At 45.4% G+C, this 13156-nt stretch overlaps 1 protein-coding gene across 1 annotated transcript in view; it reads right to left on the reverse strand.

The window, feature by feature from the left end:
• KHDRBS3 (KH RNA binding domain containing, signal transduction associated 3) overlaps positions 1 to 5119 on the reverse strand; it is a 200581-nt gene extending 195462 nt beyond the window's left edge. The window contains exon 1 of the mRNA XM_067712838.1: positions 4922 to 5119. The gene's annotated coding sequence lies outside the window, so the exon portion shown is untranslated. The remainder of the gene's footprint in view (positions 1 to 4921) is intronic.
• Positions 5120 to 13156: the final 8037 nt, after the last annotated feature.

The following is a 13156-nucleotide window of genomic DNA, read 5'->3' on the forward strand; positions in this document are numbered from 1 at the left end:
CTTGTTGGCCACATGTGACTAGTAGCTATGGTATCAGGCAGTGCAGATCAGAGGAAGGGATTCAGGGGCATGGAATAGAAAACGCAGCTGTCAACTGCTTAACCAAAGAGATGTGTCCTGGTCTCACCCCACGTGAAGGCTAAAATAGGCTGCCCGGGGCTGGTGCAATGGCTACAAAATGTCATCAGTGAGCCAGGCTCCTTCAGTCTTTCTGCTCCACCCACCTTAGGATGGCAGGATGGGTTATCCCCATGACACCCTGGGCATCTGACCTCACTCCAGGCAGGGAAAAGGGGGGGAACAAAGGGGCTAAAGGGAAAATGACCATCACCTGTCGAGTCTGCTCAGCTGTTAAGGAGTTTTCTTGGAAGCCCCAACTAATGGCTTTTGCTTAAGTGTCATTAACCAGAACTGTATCACACACGGACACCCTTATCTGCACAGGGCAGAGCTGGTAAACATAGTGTTTTACCTGGGCACATTGGCACCTCCAACAAAAGTGGAGTTCCTCAGTACGGAATGGGGGACAATGGATATTTGGTAGGCATTTGACAGCCTCTACCCGAAGTGGCACCTGCAATTATTATTACTCATGCCACCAGACTCCAAGGGGCACTCACAAAGAATCCTTAAAGAAAATAATAGAGTTGTGTATTTTTTTTTTTTTTGGCTGAATAAAGAAAACAGAAATACCCTTACTGCATCACATCTTAGAATGCAGCTGGGTAAGGTCCAGGGAATCAGGATAGACAGAGCAGGGAAGGCAGGAGGACTGGCCACTTCCCTGGGTGGGCAGAACGAGGGGTGGCGTGGGCAGAAAACAACTCCTTTGTGCAGGTGAGGCAGATGCTACAGCTCAAGAGAGTGTTGGAAGGAAATGTGCCTTAAGCAACCGGGAGGGTCACTTTATGGAAAGCAAGTGTAGTTCCTGTTGAGGGTCCTTCTCACGGACACTAAAGGTGCTTCTGTGGGCTCAGCTGCAGCTTGGAGGGCTTTCTTGGGAAGCTGAATTCCTATCCCCCGGACTCCGCACCACACCCCTGCTCATCGCTGAGCAGGAAAAGATACACTACCAACCTCAATGTCACCAACGTGATGACCTTGTTTGTTCTTGGAGAGTTACTTAAAATCTAAGCCTCCCTTTCATCCTAAGCCTCCCTTTCATCCTAAAATGGGGGCAGTAATAGGACCACTTAATAGTCCAGTTGTGAGGATGAAATAAGCTAATGCATTCCAAATGCTTAGCTCAGCCCTTACCACATAGAAAGTGCTCAATAAATGATTATTCTGAGTTTTCTCTTATCATGCTAGAGTGAGTTTTGTGTTTCCTTTTGTCCACCCTATCATGTTGTATATTGGTTAGAAGCCTGGCAAGAAACAAACAGTGCTCTCAGAAGGAGTCATAAAGAGAGCTTCATAAAGGGGCTCTTTACAAGGTATGTGCAGGGCAAAGGGAAGCTAAGAAGGAGGCGTTAAGCAGTCTGGGTAACCTTGCCAATCTACGCCTGGGGAGGCAAGAGAGAGGACAGGTCCCAGACCTGCAAGAGCTGTAGAAGTAGGAGAAGACTTGCAGTAGGAGCAACAGCTGCAGACAGAGAGCACAACCCCTGCCAGACGGTGATGTGACCCGGAAGGAGCCAGGGAACCTCACACCTTGACCTCAGTCTTCTACCCGCTCATGTCCCGCAGATGCCCCTCACCGACTGAGTCCAAACTGAAGCCAGAGACTGGGGAAGCCCAACTGATGCATCGCCTAGATACCAGCCTCCCAGGGCAGAGAGCTGCGTTGAAAGGGGTAGAGAATGGATCCAGAGGCGCAGAAGGAGAAGGACCCAGTTACTTTGCAATGTGCTACAGTAAAAGGTCTCACCTTAACTATCTGGAACTGACTTGCTGGATTTGCGCTCCGGTTAATTCTCTTTTCTGCTTGGGGTGTTTGGTATCCACGTTCAGGTTATGTGAACACATGGTTTCTGTTGAGAGTCCAGAGGCAGAGAGGCATCATGGTGTTAAAGGTCTAGAGCCCCTTACCCAGAATTTTACACCATGCCTCTCCCACTCACTAGCCAGTGACCTAGTGCAAGCTAACAGGCCACTCTGAACCAAGCTCTCTAATCCATATCACGGGAGGAAAAACAGCTGTCTCGCTGGCTAGTTACGAACATGAGATGAAACGACACAAGATTCCTACGCCTTTACTACTCTGTGGAAGCACGGTGGGCTGAGAGTGCCGGTTCTGGAAATGGAATGACTGGATTCAGATCCCAGCTCTGCTATTTAAAACTCTGTGCCCTTGGACTAGTTACTTAACCTTTTAGCATCTCAGATTTCTCATCCACAGTGCAGAGGAAAATTGTCCCCACTGTATAAGGTTGTTGTGAGAATTAAATGAGCTATTACATGAAAAGTGATTAGAACAACATGTGACTCTTACCATCAACACTCGGTTATAAGTAAAGCACTGAGATGCAGTTGTGCGCTTAATACATACTGAGCTCCCTTCCGCAGCCTTCCTACATGATCAGCACCGAGAGCATGGACAGCGCCCTCCCTGGACTCCTCCAAAGGGAGGGTGGGAATTTCCTCCTTTACCCTGTTAGGCTAGATACAACAGAGCATCTGACCAGGAACAAAGTATATGACAGGTTTCATGAGGGGTGGCTCCCTGTTCTTCAGGAAAAGGAAAATGAATACAGAAGCCACTGCTCCCTGCTTCTGCCCAAGAAATATCCAAGCCTAGTTCAAGTACAGGGCTGTTTAGTATAGTGGTTAAGACCATAATATAAAGAGCCAGCTCCTCTCTAGCTGTGTGACTTTGAATTAGTTACTCGACATCTCTGTGCCTGAGTTTCCTCACTTGTAGAAAGGGGATTACAATAGTGCCTACCTCTTTGGATTGTTATGAAGGTGAAATTAGTTAATATTTGTAAGTGCTTAGAACAGAGCCAGGTACATAGTATGTGCTTTATAAAGGCTTCTTGAATAAATAGAATAATCTCAGTTCTGTAAACAAATTTTGACCAATTGATTTCCTTTGTGATCAGTACTGGTCTGAGACACTGTTCTCCCTTGGGAGCTAAGAGCAAATCAAAACTGTGTTTGTTCAGGGGAAAAGATAGAAAATGCTTAAGTCAGCAAAATCAAGAGGTCCATTCATTGATACAAGTCACTGACATCACTCTTTGGCATTCGACAGCCTGAGAATGCTTTGATTTTTCATCTTGTGAACAAAACAAAGCTCTGCCAATACTTCCTGATCACCAACAACAGATTTAGCAGACAGGAAATGAAATTCTCACTCCTTCCCTTACTACCTTGTGTGTATGACTTGGTCAAGTTATTTCATCTTTCTTTGAGCCTCCATTTTCTCATCTGTAAAATGGGGATGTTAATTCCTATCGAATATTCCTTCAGTTACACAATAGTTACTCAGTCAATGGAAGAGTTTTCCTTCTACCTTTCTTTTTTAACAGTTGATTTTTTTAAAATTAATTTATTTTTTGGCTACACTGGGTCTTCGTTGCTGCATGCGAACTTTCTCTAGTTGCGGCGAGCGGGGGCTGCTCTTCGTTGCCGTGCACAGGCTGCTCATTGCCACGGCTTCTCTTGTTGCAGAGCACCAGCTCTAGGTGCGCCGGCTTCAGTAGTTATGGCGTGCGGGCTCAGCAGTTGTGGCTCGTGGGCTCTAGAGCGCAGGCTCAGTAGTTGTGGCGAATGGGCTTAGTTGCTCCGTGGCGTGTGGGATCTTCCGGGACCAGGGCTCGAACCCGTGTCCCCTGCATTGGCAGGCGGATTCTTAACCACTGCGTCACCAGGGAAGTCCCCCTTCTACCTTTTGTATCTCTAAGTCTATAAACGATGAGAAAGTCTGAGAGAGAACTAGTTTGGGAGACTGAATTTCACAGATGGTACCAGCTAATTAAGTGTTAACAAATTTGAAACCAAGTGTACAGCAGGGTTTGTCTTTTTTTTTAACTAAGCAATGCACAATGATACTTCTTGCCTGTGCTAATCTGAAGAAGGCTCTGGCTCTGTTGTTCTACTTTGAATGAAAGAAGGGCTGATGCCTCAGAGGCATCGTAGGAAGAACATAGACTTTGGAACCCAGCTTTTCAACTCCCTGATGTGTCGTAGCCTGTAGCAAGTGACTTAAATTTTCTTCTTTTTTCCTTCTTTTTATCATTAAAGAGTCTTTTAATTTCTGAAGAGTCAAGACCGCTGACAACTTTTCTAAGTCTAAGTTTCCTTGACTGTAAATACCTACCTTACAGAAATACTGAGATTGATTAACTAATATTATGCACACACACACGCACACACTCTTACACACCACTCCCCAGACTATAGCACCTAAACCAGTGCCTGGACTCAGTGTGGTCAGAGACAAAGCAGCTATTTCTGAGCAGAGAGGAAATGCCTCCTCACCACTTAATAACTCATCTATGTTCTTTTTCCTTAGTATTCATCTCTTTATTGACTCCGTGTTTGCTGACTGTATATTATGTGTCTGCTTCAGGCTTTGGAACAGGGTCTCTGCCCTCATAAAGCACAGAGTTTAGTGGAGGAGACGGACATGCTACTTATCTGCTCTATGACCTTGAGTAAGTTACTTAACCTCCCCGTATCCCAGTTCCATTATCTGTACAATGAAAATATTAATGTCGCCTTTACAGCACTGTTATGGAATAAGGTAAAATAGCATATGTCAATTGCTTAGTGCTGGCTTCATAAAACTAATGTGAGAGATAATGAGATAATATAAGAAAAGTGCTTAGAATCGTATCAGGATAATATTTCTTCCATAAATGATGGATTCATCTTATTATTGCGTGAACAGAGGAACACAGAATTGCAGACTGTGATCAGCTCCCTGAAGGGAGAAGAGCCGGCACCGTGACAAAGAATGACGCAGGGGACTTACGTAGGAGGAGTGGCCGGGGAAGGCCCCTCTGAAGAGGTAACTGCTAGGACGTAAGGAATCAGCCTTGAGGGTCAGCAGAGGCAGAACCAGTGCGGGCCTCCTAGATGCCCAGATGTGGTTCAAGCGCCTTCTCTGTGGCTCTCCAGCCCTGTGTCCTCAGGAGAGCCTCGTCGCTTCCCTGAGGCTCAGTCTTCTCATCTGCAAAATGAAAATTACAACGTCAATAATAAAGAGAATGAAGGTAATAGGAATGAAGAAGATAAAGTCAGCGTGGTAGATTTTAAAGAAGAACTCACGTCAGTCACCACGCTGAGAGCTTACGCATCAGAGGCAATTTAGTAAACGCCGGATTGCATCTGCTGCCTGGTGCTAGGCATGCTCCAAAATTTAAAGTTGCCTCCTTGGGGTCATTCACACAACCGGTCAGCCAGGCTTCAAAGCCCAGCAAACCCCGGGTCCTTCCCACCTCACCACTCGGTCACATCCAGAACAATCACAGTAGCTACCACATGAGTGGAGCACCTGCCCTAACCCGGGCCTTTTTTGTGAACGCTCTCTTTACCCCTCACGGTGTCTCGGTAGAGGGGATTCTATTCTCTGCCCTCATTTTACAGGGCAGAGGGGCCCTGAGGATGGGCGGCGTGTCCAGCAGTATGTCGCCCAGGCGTCCGCAGCCTGTTTTCCAAGCCCCTGCCCCCCTGACAGACCTCCTTCTGGAAGGGTGTTCTCCCGTGTCCTTAGGCTCCCTCCACCTATCAAGATATCCTACTCTCGATTAGTTCGCCTCTTTCCTTCCTTCCTCCCTTTTCATTCTTGTTCTCCTCCATCTCCTTTTGTGCATTGCACGGGTCTGGGGATTTGCTACGTTGGCAAGTCTGGATATGATGTTGGATAAGAGGCGAGGGGGAACGAGGAGAGAAAAATGATTCCCGTGATTCTGGCATGTGTGAATTGCTCTATTCTTCACAGCCAGAAGTAATGTCTGAATAATCTCGGAATTAAAACAGTACTTTTCCAGAGGAGGCCATATTTTCTGGAATAAGAATCAGGATGCATTTCAGAGCAGGAAGGTTAGGAGATGGCCAAAATGTTGGGATTCTTCGGATTGAGGTGGGGGAACAGTTGAAATTAGTTTTTGTGGAGTAGCTACCAAAGGGTGTTATCATTCCTATTTCACAGAGACAGAAATTGAGGCCAAAAGTCATTTAGCTTCTAAGCTGCTGGAGGTGTTGAACTAAATGGTGAAGCCCTCCTCCTGAGAATTATTCGCTCTGTGTGTTCACATCTTGTCCTGCGAGGTCCATTGTAAGCCTTCCGTGGTCCACAGAACTGATGATGTGAGCCTCGGTCTACATATGGCCATGACTTCTCATCCCATTTCAGAGCCCATCCCAGGCTCTGACCTCCCCCATCAAAGCATTCATCTTGTCTATTTACTTGTCCCTATCCCCTTGGACCGTGAGCCCATGACAGATTGTCTGTCTCATGTTTGTGCTCCGGGATCCGGGACAGCCACGTCCTCCTGCCCTTGTTCTATATTCTAAAGAATCACTTCTCCTGTTTCCCAGTCCTCCTCCCTCCGCTGGCTCCTCGCTTTCATCCTCGAGAAGTCCTCTGGATAGCACGCCCTTTCTGGGGAGGTGTCCCTCCCCTGGGCTCCCAGAGTGAGGGGCTTCCACACTGTAGAGCGACCTCCTCCAAACACTCATCCTTCTCCCACCTGGGCCGTGTTTTCCTGCTCCGTACACGTGAGCTGGATAAACAGACAAATGACCCATTACTGTTGTAGCCATGCGTCTGGGGCAAGTCTTTCCAATGTAATCGGTTAAAAAACACTTTTTAATGTGTGCTACTTAAGCGATCTGCATACATTTCATATCCAACAGATTTGTACTAGGCTGATTTGTTCTGTGATGTGGCAGCTTCAAATACAAAAGGAAAAGATACTGCTTATGGATAACCAGTTTCAGCATTTAGAAAAAAAAATTCCTCTAGGTATTATCTAGAAAATTCCTCTAGGTATTATCTAGAAAATTTTCAAGGAGGTGGAGGTGGGGAGGGCTTCAAATACAGAGCATTTTTCCCTGTACTTATGAGAAGCATCAAGTTTCTGTGTTTTTAGCAGCTAAGAGTGTAAAAAAGAGTGTTAAATTACTTAATAGTTTGTTACATATCAGGTCTAGAAAGCCAATTATGTAAAAAAAAGTCCACATGTATTTTAATAACATTGGATTCTATGTGAGCCAAAACAGCTTGCTTTTCTTTTTCCTTTAACAGCTATTCAGGAAATTCAGGTTATAGTCTCTACCTCCATAATGATTAGAACATTTTTCAATTGTCCATTCGCTTATCCATTCAGTACATCAATGGGTACCATATGCTGAGCACTGGGGAGCACCAGGGAGATGGCTGCATCCTCATCGAGTTATAGTCTCTGCTCGTCCCCTGAGGAAGACATGTATTAAATAAGCTCACACATCGATATGGAAATTACAAATGGTGATAAGTGCCCTGAATGAAGAACAGCAGGTGACCCACTTAAACCAGGTGGTTAGGGAAGTGACAGGCTAGAAGGAGAGTACTTTGTCCCGTCCTCGTTTTACAGTTGGGGAGATAGAGACCCAAGGGTTTAAGACTGTTGTACAAGGCAAGGGACAGAGATGAGGGAAAACTCAGGCCTCCTCTTTCCAAAGCTGAGCTTTCTCCACTAGTCATGGTCCTCCCTTACCTAACTGATTCATCTTCACAAACACAGCATAAGGCTTGGTTATTTCTAAGATCTGTCCACCTCTAGCGGTCAGTGATCTTATTCAATTAAATCCACTCAGATAGACACCCTTTGACTATTTCCCTTTTTTTCTGATCCTATTATGAACCACTGACAATAAAACAATCATAGTAATTCCATTATGGGATTATGTTTATTCCCACCCTCCTTTTAAAAAATGTTTTCTCATAATATCTGGAAACTGTTCTCTTCTTACACAACTTAACTCTAACTTTGTGTTAACAGGTACAGACACAAAACAACTGAATGAAGATCCACAAAGGTGAAATTAGGGGAAGGAAAGATATAACCAGGGAACCCATGCTTGTTCTGATATCTATGTAATCAGACTGTATATGCAGAAGACATTTTCTAAAATAGTCTGAAATAATCTATATTTCATTAGATGGTAGTGTTCATAGAACAAAGTCTTGCTACAAAATAAGTTCTCTGCAATCTGCAATTAATTAAGCAAAGGGACAAACTGTATTTAAAGATCTGTTGAAAGGATAACAACACCATTATTTTTCTGATACAAAGTGCTTTTTCCCATAATGCATCTGACCCCTCTTTTTTTTCTCTCTCTCTTTAGTACTTGACTGCAGTGAAATTCTTAAAATAGGCAGAGTTCTCATCAGAGTATTTTCGTTATCTTTGGAGTGTGTCTCAGATCCCCAAATACCATCTTCTTCCACTAACTGTTCTCTGAGATTTCACCACGGTGGTTTCATTCTTTCTAGCTAAGGCTTTGTTTTAAATTGAACAGAAATGCCCTGGTAGAGGTAACTCACATTTTCCTGCCTTCCTCCCTTTCTTCCTCTCTTCCTCCCCTTCTCCTAACCCTACATCTTTCCATCCTTATCTCCATTCCACCCAAATATCAAAATATCTCAGCATTCCTGGTCGAAATGGAAACTGAATCTCCTCTAGCACCCTTGCCCAGACCTTGCCCACTCAAAGCCAGCAAAGCACCTATAGGCTCAGGATGAGTCCAGGGCTCCCAGCTTGCCTAGACCACATGGCAGCCCCAGAGGAGGGTCTTCCTCGCCTCTGCACAGTGCACGGAACAGCATCTGACACCCTCTAGTTGCTCAAACAATGACGCTATTGAACCGAATTCAATCTAGACTGGCTGGCTGCGAATTATAGAATTTGAATCTGGTTCTACTGTGCTCAGCTGGCTGATGAGAAAATATTTATTCAAGTGGGAACAAGTCTTTTCTTTTCATGGTGTGATTAAAAGTGTTGGACAGACTGGGGTTCAAGTCCTGACTCTGATTCACAGCAGTGGTAAAACTTAAGTCAAATCATCGAACACTGGTAGGCTCAGTGTCTTTATCTTAAAACAGGGATAATAATACTTCATTGGATCACTGGGAGAATTAGGGAGAAGGTCGTAACCAGGTCTGTTATAGGGTCTGACACCTAATAGGTTTCCAATGCGTGTTTACAATCAGAGCCTCAGCACCTCTACCACCTGGAGGGTAGAGCTGTGAGGTGTAACTTGAGGCTCCGCCTTGTTCTGTTTGCCCAGTGTTTTTAAATGCATACTAAAAAGTGAATGAGTGAACATACAGTGTCCATAATTCTGACCTTTCCTACTTAATTATCAAGCCCACAGGTATTTCACTTGTTCGAGCATTTATTTCGCTAACATAAACAAAGCATGTCCTATGCATCAGGCACTGTGCAAGGTACTTTACCAGATTATTGTCGATCCATACTACAGACCTGTAAGGTAGTTATTATTATTCCCGTTGTGTAGATGAGGAAACTGAGGGTCAAGAGGTTAAACAATTTAATCATATTTATACCATTAGTAAAAAGCAGAGTCCAATTCTAATTCCAAAATAGTCCTCATGCACATAAAAAATGTATTTATTAAGGGGTATAAGGGAATTGCCCTCCAAAACTTCACTTCCTATGGTTTTTCCCACTTCATTTCAATGATGAGTCCGTTTTTTCTGTTGCACAGGCTGAAATTTTTTTTCTCTGATGCTCCACACCCAATCCGTCAAAAACTCATGTTGCCTTTTCCTTCCAAATAAAGCCAGAACTGAGCATTTCTCATGACCCCTCTCTGGACTCTCAGTGAATTGCTGTGGGTCTCCAAACCCCTCTCCGGGGCTTCGCCCTTGCTCCCTAGACTGTATTCTCATCTCTGCAGCCAGGGGGAGCCTTTGCAAGCAGACATTAGGTTGTGTCCACCTCCGATGGCTCCCACCTCAGTCCGAGTCAAGGCCCAAGTCCTAACAAGGCCTACAAGGACCTGCCTGACCTGGCCCTCTGTTTCCACCCCATTCCTACCATCCCACCCCCCCGCCACAGTCTCTGCTCGTCACACCCTCCTGCTCCTGGCATTTGCACAGGCAAAGTTTTATTCACATCTTATGTCACCTTATGACATCTTATATAGTTTACTTTTCTTTTCTCCATGTAGTGTCTTTCGTCTCTCTTTAGAATGAGGTTAGCAATTTTCAACTTCCTGGTTCTCTGATGTATTTCAAGTGCCTGTCACACAGTAGGTGCTCAATAAACGTATGTTAAATAAAGGAATAAAGACTGGACTGGGGTGCTGTTTAGTGGTATCAGGATGATATAATGGCCAAGGAATACAGGACCATCTGATTCTTAGTCCAAATATAGACGTCCTTCCCAGTGAGATCCATAAGGCAGATATATAGCTGATCCTTGAACAACACAGGTTTGAACTGCACAGGTCCACTTATATGCAAATTTTAGCCAATAAATAAGACAGTACAACACAATCTGAGGTTGGTTGAATCCACGGACACGTAATTGCAGATACAGAGGAATCACAGGTACAGAGAGTTGATTATAAGTTATACTTGGATTTTCAACTGCATGGGGGACTGCATCCTTAACCTCGGTGTTGTTCAAGGGTCAACTGTATACACAAGAAACAGTATAAGGCAAAAATTAATGTAATATTTTATTGCCAGCTGGCCTGGGTTCCAACCCCAAAGGAGCACTCTGGGAAGCTGGACTAGAACAGGTGGCCTCAAGTAGGAGCCTAAGAGATCTTCCACCACCTCAACCCAAACCAGATTTCCAATCTTATCACACCTTTACTATCACCTGCAAGTCAAAGCAAGAGAATCTCTTACTACTTCTGCCGTGGGTGTTAAGAGAGGAGAGGGCAAGAGAATCCTATTAAGTTACGGCGAGAGAGAAGAGGGGGTCACACTCATGTCCTGACCTTCAGGGTACAGTCAATCAACAGCCTGGAATCTGACCAATCCAATTTCTGAGAGCTACACCCTGAAAGAGGGGTCTAGCAAAGATTCCTGCCCCTCCTCAGGTCTTAGACATCACACTGTACGTAGACAATTTTTATTGCTTTTTTATACTTTATGGAAACATAAGCATTTTCCTGTTTACTAAAGACTACATAGGCATCACGTGTGATAGCTGTTGAATGTTCCATCCTAAGGGGTCAGGGGCTTCCCATTGGACAGGAGAGGGACCCTCACTGGCTGACAATAGGCACGACCCTGCTTGGTCCTACAGCCCTGGGCAAGGATTGTATCCAAAACGATTCACTTTATATTCTTGCTACTTTTAGTCTGGTATGAAAAGTACAGATCAGTACCATACGATCCAGCAATTCCACTCCTGGATCTATACCCCAAAGAACTGAAAGCAGGGACTCAGAGAGGTACCTGCACACTAATGTGCACAGCATCATCATTCACAACAGCCCAGAGGCTGTTCCTGAAGCGATCAAAGAAGGCAGGCAGCCTGTCCTCGCAAGGGAGCCAAGGAGGCGGGGTGGGCCCTAAGACCCAGGAGGAAGAGCAGAATGGAAGTTTCTATGTGTATCTCAGCTCCTAGGTTAGGGCAGTGGGGTGAGGTAGGGCACAGGAGGAAATGGGCTGGGTTGGGGTTACTGGGCTCATCAGGAGGCAGGAGGCTGCCCTGGGCTTTGCTCCCATCAGTTGGTAAGGAGATAAGGAACAGACCTGAACGAACACCGCGAGCTCCAGTGAAAGCCTGATTCTGAAACGTTTATCCCGAAGTTCATTGGGGTGCCTCATACGGGGCTGAAGAATAAAAGAATTTCTGCCAGTGGAAGCCGGTAGCATCCACCCCTCAAAATGAAGGAAGCTGACAGCTAATTTGATCAGTGTAGATAAGACAAGAGAAGAAAATGTTAATTCAGAAGGGAAATCTAATCAAGCCGCCCTGTACCTCCGTGGGCCTCCATCACTCACACCGCTGCTCTCAAATGGGGTCCTCCGCAGTGTGCTGGGCAGGATACGGAAAACACAGATGCCCTCCTGCAGTGGGAGTTGTGCTGAATATTAATGAATCTTTGTGGTTAACTTAAAACAAGCAGTGAGATACTTCAGTCTAGCAAGCAAACTTCGAATTGTTCAGATTAAAGTTGACATTTACTAGCCACTTCCCACTGTGTGTGTGTGGGGGGGGGGTTGGTCCTGAGCCCCTTAAGAGGGACTTCATGGGGAACGTTTGGGGGGCCCTTCCCTGACCAAGAGTGTGGTGCCCTGGCCACTGCCTCCCTCTCAGTCCAACTCAATCCAACTAACCCAGCTCAACAAACATTTCCTGACTAGCTGGAGGCAGCCCTGCCGAGTGGTAAAAACACAGGCTGCATCCTTGACTAGCTGACTGACCTCGGGGTGATCCTATTACTACCTGGGTTAGCATCTCTGAACCTCAGTTTCAGGTTTTATTTTTCCTAAAACTGGGATTAACAGCAATACCTCCTTTATAGGTTGTAATGAAGAGTGGAGAGTAATCAGCTCAATAAATATAAATGATGATGATGATGATGATGATATTCTAGGATATATTCTATAATGATATTCTAGCATTATGCTCTTAACCTTCTGAGCCTTTGCACATGGTGTTTTCTCTGCCTCAAACTCCCTTCCCTACCTTCTTGCTAACCTCCCCTTAAGTCTCAGGCCCTGTGTCATGTCCCCTGGGTCACTTTCCCTGACCTCCTCCTTCAGACACTGTTTCCCCGGGACAGTTAGGTCAGGGATTCTTTCCCCTGGGCAACCCCTGTCCCTTGGCTTTCTGCTTTCCTAGCATGTAGCCCACAGAATGGAGGACAGCAATCATTTTAAACATGCACACATATGCATGCACACACATGCATGCACACACATACATACACCCACCACACACACACGCATGCACACACACAACAATTATCTTGGGCTTCAAGAGGCAGGAGACCCTGTCTTTGAGAGTCAGTAGAGTAAATGTTTGAGTCTTTGGAACCAGACTGCCCGAGTTCAAATCCTGCCTCTGCCTCTTCTTAGCTCTGTGACCTTAGGCAAGTTACTGAATCTTTCTGTGCCTCAGTTTCCTCATCTGTAAGAATGGAGACAATGATAGTAACAGTACTGCCTTAGACCAAGGCAACCTGGCTCCTGTGCTGTGGGAACCTGGCTCCTGTGCTGTGGCTCCTGCTC

Source organism: Pseudorca crassidens, chromosome 17, assembly GCF_039906515.1.
Source record: "Pseudorca crassidens isolate mPseCra1 chromosome 17, mPseCra1.hap1, whole genome shotgun sequence".
Classification (NCBI taxonomy): Eukaryota; Metazoa; Chordata; class Mammalia; order Artiodactyla; family Delphinidae; genus Pseudorca; species Pseudorca crassidens.